General features: G+C 36.3%; 1 long non-coding RNA gene across 1 annotated transcript; it reads right to left on the bottom strand.

Moving 5' to 3' along the window:
• Positions 1-889: 889 nt before the first annotated feature.
• LOC141482713 (uncharacterized) lies at positions 890-1,821 on the bottom strand. Its single transcript, XR_012465676.1, has 2 exons — positions 1,666-1,821; positions 890-1,576 (listed from the first exon to the last, which is right to left on the bottom strand). It is a non-coding gene; the product is annotated as an uncharacterized lncRNA (long non-coding RNA).
• Between the last annotated feature and the right edge of the window lie 6,043 nt (positions 1,822-7,864).

Here is a 7,864-nt window from a genome sequence, read left to right as displayed (position 1 = left end):
TGCCCGAATAATTATTATTCAGGCTTTCCTTTTTTCGCTTCACCGGTTTAGTGGGAGATGCCGTTTGGCGGGAGTTTTTCGCTTGATTATGGATTTCCATATATTGCGTATGTCTACGGTGGTTCGGCTGAATACATATTTGGACAACATGTATGCGGCTCCTTTGAATTTCCTCCTGACCCAATGTTCTTACCTCTGTATGATCTCAGCTTGGAACCACTAGATGCAACCATCAACATAACATCCGATCATGGGCCAAAATTTCGAAACAATTGTCTATGGTTTGCCCTTTTCTTAGTGCTATGTCCAATAAAATTATCTCTTGGATATATATTAGATCACACATAAAAGTAGTATTGTTACGGGTTCAATTATACTGATACCTCCTAGTTGACTCATAACTTTAATAGCGCTCTCGTAAGCCAAAACATTATAAAATGTATTAAATCATTCAGAATGAATAACTTGAAGTCGCTCGGTGATCTTGCACAGCAGAAAAATATCTGAAATAAAGTCATATTTTTAAAAATGTTCAATCAGCACAAGAAGTACTTTACCTACTTTGAATGCTTTCTCATTCAAGATACCAGTTTAGTTCATTGTGATTTTCCGAAAAGAATAAGAACATTATCTGTTTTATCACCATTCCTTAACTTTCCATTTTCATATAGGTTAGTTTGTTATTGTTTGGATAGAGGTTATCTAAAAGATCCAACCCTGCTAAATATTCAAAATTTGACAGAAAGGATGTCATTCATCTTCAGTATTCTCAACTTTGATGAAATGTCACTAATATTCCTAGTTTGACCTCCAGAATCTATCTGTTTCCTTTTTTATTGTGGGCTTATCAAAGTGGAACATGTGGTTCTGATTTTCTCAAGTTATAGAGGATTTTCTGAGTCTGAAAAATAAAAAGTAGTTGTAAAACCATCAAGAAAATTGTCATAGGATTGATATTTCAACCATCCAATGTGGATTTTGGTTTTCAACTAACCTTAAACGTTTCCTGACGAAACTCTCTCCGAGACCACCCTCCATCGAAGGTAGGTATTCTGCTGGGACACATTCTGGGGATTATCCTCTAATAAGTGCATTTCATATGTATTAATGAATCCACAGGTTAGTAACTTTTGTGTCTTTTCAGGTCTCTTTTTGTTTAGTATCTAGTTTTACGTTTTCTCTGTACGAAGGATATTACCAGCTCCCACATCATTATGTCCTATAGCTATACACCAATTTAGATAGCATGCATGTTTAGAACTTTGCTTTACACCTAACCACTTGGAGACAGCTTCATCCCTGCTTAGTAGATAGAGCTTGCTTGATTTCCTCTGCTAGTTAAAGTACAGACTTCCCCCAATCCTGATAAACTGGACGGACCTTGTATAGAAAGCCGTTGTTGGGGATTGCAAAAGAAAGGACAACCTCCAAAGGAATATACAAGTAGGATCTACTTCATTTATTAATTTTGCCTTGTACAACTTTTGCTTCTTTTTAACATATATGGAACATTTCATATCACCAAGAATATTCCGTGAACTCATAAGAGCAAGTAGTGGTATTTTGTAGTTAGCACCTAGAACATAGTGAATATTAAATATTATCAATTAACCTTATGCATTGAACTGACACCTTTATTATTTTAAATCAAAACTAGCTACTTACCAAGACGTCTGTGAACCAATAGTATATATACTAACGGGGAAAACATTCGTAAATAATATCATTCTTGTATTATTTGAAACATCTATTTATTTATATATATATATATATATATATATATATATATATATATATATATTGTATTTATAATTGCAATTGCACATGCACCATATTGCAATTATTCAGACATTTGACAGTTTCTATTTAAGAATATGAAAATCGATCAGCTGATCGACCGTGGATTTATAGAGTAGAAGAATACGTTCCGATATACCGACGGCCCTAACTTTCGGAAATTCTATCCAGGGTTACATTGTTACAGGAAAAGGGTATTTACCCAAAGAGGGAAATTAATAAATATTGTTTTTTTGTTATCTTTAGTGTCAAATAATTTATTTTACCCACCAACCCTCTACCGGCTGACTAATTTAGATTTTAGAGTTTTGTTTTTGAGTTATTTCTATTACGCCCCAATAACTTGATTTTCCATCTTAGTCGGCGTAATAGTATTTTTGTGAGTACAAGATCTAATAACCGAAAACACAAATGTGCAGCTAGTTTGTGCACTTGTACTTATTTTGGCAACCAATTGTTGCTCATCCTTGCACTTGTCTGCACCATACTGCTGATGCGCAAGAAGCTCAAAACACTTGTCTGTGGTTTGTCTTGTCCTATATCCAATGAAAGTATATCTTGAATTTTTATTAGAACACTCGATATTCGTCATATTTGTAATAATTCACTTATATAACTTTATATAACTGTCATCCTCCTTGCAAATTAATCACCATCATTTTCATTTTATAAGTATATACTTGTTTTAAAACAACATTATTTCGTTATGTTGTACCACTCGTAGGTTATAGTCTAACACCCTGTATTTGTGTTTCTGATAATGCATTTCCATTGCTATTAATTTGAAATCGACATAGGTATAATCACTATTGAAATTATGCTATATCATACTGTTAATTAGATATGCATTGTCCCTGACAGAACTGAATCAATAATTATTCAGCAACGCATTGGAAATTCAAGAATGCAATAAATCATTAATGAAATCAGTCACATTGTATTGTTTGACATTATATCTAGTCGAAAGGTTACTTCATTGTGAAACTTCACCAGTTATCTATCTGAGTTCAAAAGACAATTGAGACATTCTCTAGTAAAGAATCGAATATACTCAGTTGGTAAGGAAGAAATAGTACTCATTGAGTCCAGTGGGTTAGGTTAGGTTAGGTCCAAAGTGAGTGGATCTATTCGACCCTCCATCACAACCCGCAGGGGTTTATTGTGGCTCACACCTATTCACACTCGACCAAATAAACCCAGCTTCTCAGCAAAGCCGATTAGTTTGTATGATAAGTGGTCTTTCAGGTCAAATGGTAGGAGTACGGCTCTGCTGAACTTTAATAATCTGATTCGGTCCCCAGCGGAGCAGGCACAGAGTAGAGGCTCTGCTATTTCATCATTGATGAGGTAGTCAAGGTGCAAGATACCTACCTTGATACCCGCAACAAACTACCTATATGAGGGTTTTTACACGTCAGTTATACCTGACGATGTCTTAGATTCAATCGTGCAGGGCTTTTTCGACTCTGGTTTTGGTGAATCATCACTTGAGCGCAAAAGTTTGCTAACCTGCTCATGGGGGGTTTGTTTCTCCACTTGAGACAGATTTTTGTGTACGCCGTTCAAGAATTTGATGCAAGACGGTTTTATAAGGTACCCCGCTCTTGAGGAGATGATTCAGTCGTTTCCTGGCTGTACCACCAAACCTTTTTTTTAGGTTCAGTTATTGGATCAAGAGTTGGAGAGTTGAGAAGCTCTCGCTCCTGATCTAAATTTATAGGGAGGTCAGTTGCTGTCGTAAACTCGCTAGCCATCTCCTCTGTAGACTCGCTCCTGGTCTAAATTCACAAACAGATCAGTTGGAGTCATAAACTTTACATCCATCACTTCTGCAGACTCAGCGTCAGAAATAATTTTCAAGTAAACTCTGTTTATAAAAGTCCCACGAGTAGCTAGGGAAAGAAGGTCAATCACGGCAGAGCCCCGCATTATCGTGACAAGGCGATGCTACGACGAGAGGGCGCCCAGTATCTCGAAGGTTACGTAGAGACAGCTGATAGGCTCAGTGTCATTCATCCTCTCGGAATTGATACACACACCTTAGGATTAATCCGTCGTTGAGATGCCATTCAGTTAGGGACTAACAGAACCACAAGTGATTCTATCAATCCCGTATTCAGCCGGGCTACGTGAAAGCAAGCATCCGATGGCCGGTTTGCTGAATCCCCACATCCCGAGCTAATGCACTCGCCACAAAAACAGCAGCGAAGCAGTGCAGTGAAAGATGAACAAGAACAGCCAATCCTTCAACAGGTTTCGCTGTATCTGTATCTGATTCTTTCCAATGCTTTTTCATCTTTCTGAAACATAAAAAGTCATACGGGGTTAGATCTGGTGGGTTGGGTCGATGTTCCAACACAGGCTGCCCTTTGTTGAACAAGAAAGACTTCACGGTTTGTGTTTTGTAGGCTGGAGCATTGTTCTGATGAATCATTCACTACTTGTTCATGCTTTCTCACTACCCACTCACAAATGTATATGTAAAACCAAAATATGTCATTCTTCATTCACTCTCTGTCCTGCTGAAACTCAGTGTGTATGTAGAATTGAATCCCAGTCGAAAAAACACAATCGATGTTTCATTTCCCTATTCCGAAACGTTTCCACCACTGAAATCGTGGGTTAACACTGAAAATGTGTTTTTGACATATTGCTCTACTGAAATGCCTACCATTTTTCCGACGAGCGACAGATACACAGTCCAACAAAGGCTGTGATACAACTGAGCAAGCTAGTGCCATTCAACTGGCTGGAATATGAAGGGGGATGCTTAGACGACTTGGCCATTTGGAGTTTGACTCAGAGGCTTGTACCGTTTGTCTCACAGAAAACTAGTTCTCTTATTTTCCAGACACATCTCGTATCTACTATAAGTTTACGAGTGGTGGTGGAAATGTATTCCATTCTTGGAACCCACGCTTACTGCAACTGGAATGATCGATTCTCAATAAACGATGTACTCGTGATTCAATCGTTACTGAGTGGAAATATCGGTAAACGTGAAACACGCAATGCAACTCGTTAGTTTAGAGATGAAACAATATTTTTGCTCTCTGATTTGTCAGAAATATTTCTCAATCGAGAAATTATCATCTGTTATGATTATTTTCCAGAAACTGTATTAATACAAAAATCAACAATAATTTGCATATTCGTTGTTTCAATGAGTTCTAATTTGATCATATTCTGGTTTGAGGCTGCATTGTAACTACTAAACATTGTTGTAGTATTCCAAACAGTATTTGTATGAAATAGTAATACGCTTTCTGAACAGTCAATACACCGATTTAATTATATTGATGTAAAATTCAATTTTCAAAACAAATAAACGGTTATATCACTGGAGTAATCATGGAGTTCGATTATTAAATGGAAATATGTATAGGCATAAGGTTTGTTTGTGAATCCATTATGGTGTTAATAATGACAAGTGATGCGAAAATACATTTATCATGATCAACAGATGGAAAAAAATAGACTGATGCCGAAATAATTTTCATTCAATTCTGAATGATTCAATTAATTATGTTTCCAGATCTTTCGAAATATAATAAATATTTATATTTATATAAATGACATACAATGTTTCAGAAATTTCGGGCATGAAGAAAAAAACCGTCGCATGAGCATGGCTCAGAAATTGTTGAATGACGTCAACGGCGATCTAGGTTTGCTTGAAAAGGTCATAACTGGTGACAAATCACGAGCTTATAGCTATAATATGGACACCAAAGTCCAATTGTCTCAATGGAAGAGCCCGGGAGAGCCAAGTCTAAAAAAAGCATGCCAAATTCCGAAGTGTTGCTAATTGTTTTTTTTTTTTCGATTATCGTGGCGTAGTGCATCAGGAGTTCATGCCACATCGTTGTATGGTCAATAAGCAGTATTATTCTGAAGTTATGCATCGCTTGCGAGAAGCGATACGAAGAAAACATCCGGTATCGTGGAAAAACAATGCATGGCTTTCGCATCACGATAATGCATCTACTCACTCGTCGTTGCCTTTTTGTGATTTTTTGGCCACAAACGACATCGTAATCACGCCTCAGCCACCATATTCACCAGATTTAGAACCCTGCGACTTTTTTCTTTCACGGAGATTGAAAAGACCTAAGAAAAAACGGCGTTTTCCAATGATTGGAGAGAGCTTAAGGACATACCAAAAAGTGTATATCTGAATTGCTTCTAGAATAATGAACAAACGCTGGCACAAGTGCGTTGTGTCTGTGGGAGACGTTTTCGAAGTGAAAAAAATTTAAATTGATGAATAAAAAAATATTTTTTGAGAAACAGAGTAGTATACAGTTAGTATACAGTAGTATACAGTTAGGTCATTTTAAGAAAACGAACATATATCCGGAGTTGCTTCGTTTTAAAGATACAGGGATTTGAAGTTTAAAAAAAAACGGTATTGTGAAATATCATAAATATCCTTACACCGATATGGTGGAAAACTGCTACAGTTATTTGAAGTAATGCGTCGCTTATTCAGATATATTGAAATTATTAGGTCCAGTGGTGTTCTATTATAGGGCACCACAGCCAAGTATATTGGGAGCAAATAGTACGCCACTGACTTTTTGTTGTAGTTTTCATTCCTTTCAGATTAATCAACTGAAAATACGACTTTTTCGTCACTTGTGTTTTCTTCATATCCAGTTTCGCTTTCAAGAAAAAGTTTTTTATCCTTTGGAGATCAGCTGACAGTGATAGTGTTGAAAGTCAGTTTAGTTATCAATTAGCAGCGATTTCATCATGAATAATTCTACTAATGCTGAAATGGGTGACATGCACTTTATTTATAGATTAGCAAATAGGAATGCGTAAGAAGCACAGTTAATTTACCAGGACATATATCTCAGCAGAGTAATTCCATGTATTAAAACATCTAGAACGCTACATGCACGATTATGTGAAACTGGGAGTTTAAATAAAAATGCAGGTTGTGGTAGATCAGAAACTGTAACAACGCCTGAACAGAAATAAGCTATTCTTGATGCTATAGAAAAAAATCCTTCAAATAGTACCAGGAAGATTGCCCTGCAGCTGAAAGTCAGCACAAAAGTATGGACAGTTCTGGAAAGAAACCTACTTTACCGACATCAGATGCAGCGGGTCTATTACCTCGGGATTTTCACACAAGATTAATGGTTTGATTCATACAATCGTTGATTCATACGATGGCTCAAAATAATCTCTGACCAAATATTTTATTTACGGACGAAGCAAATTTTTCAAGAAATGCTATTATAAACTTTCACAATGACTATTTCTGGACCAACCAAAAACATCTCATCAGCAGAGAAAATAATTTTCAGCAACAATTTTCGCTTGTGACTACCTGATTAACCCATTTTTTCTACCAGCAAGATAACCCGGTGAATCCTACATGGACTCTTTGAGAAATCATTCATTCAAGTGCCGGTACTGGTGAAAGATAACATGTGGTTCATGCATAACGGTGCTCCAGCTCATTCCACTGTTTCATTGGATTGGACCTCAAAACGACCTATCGAATCACTCTCTGAAGTTTTGTACCGTAGTTGGAAAACACCGTGTATATGTATATGTGATCTTCTTTTATAAAAAAAGGAAAATTCGACAATAACAAATATATGCTTGAGCTTTTTACCAGACTGAAATCTGATTACATCCTTTCTATACAATGGCAGAAAACTACAGCAATGAGACCATATTATGCAGCCATTAAATTTTAGCAATTTATCCACATTGTTTAGAGAGAGAGGGCTGTAACAAAAATATCAAAAAAAACATGTTATTGATCTGCTTTGCGATATTGATCTATATTCATTATAGGCGAAATGTTTGATAAAGTGCATTGTGTGTGGTTTGTATGTATAAATAAATATACATGTTGAAGGTATCTTTATTAACGATGTTAATTGATATACCTGTGTTATTTTTTTTGTGCTGTGGTGTTGTATTTTTTGCCCTGAACCTCGCAACTGTGTGAATTGTGAGCTTAAATGAAGTTCATTAATATATCTATAAGTCTCTAAAAATATCTGATGGATTATGACATTACCAAAAGTTGAAGAAAATCAGT

This window comes from Leptinotarsa decemlineata, unplaced genomic scaffold (genome assembly GCF_025532065.1).
Source record: "Leptinotarsa decemlineata unplaced genomic scaffold, Ldec_3_MD MMD2_tig00001719_RagTag_RagTag, whole genome shotgun sequence".
Taxonomy (NCBI): domain Eukaryota; kingdom Metazoa; phylum Arthropoda; class Insecta; order Coleoptera; family Chrysomelidae; genus Leptinotarsa; species Leptinotarsa decemlineata.
This window is presented reverse-complemented; position numbering and strand designations above follow the sequence as displayed.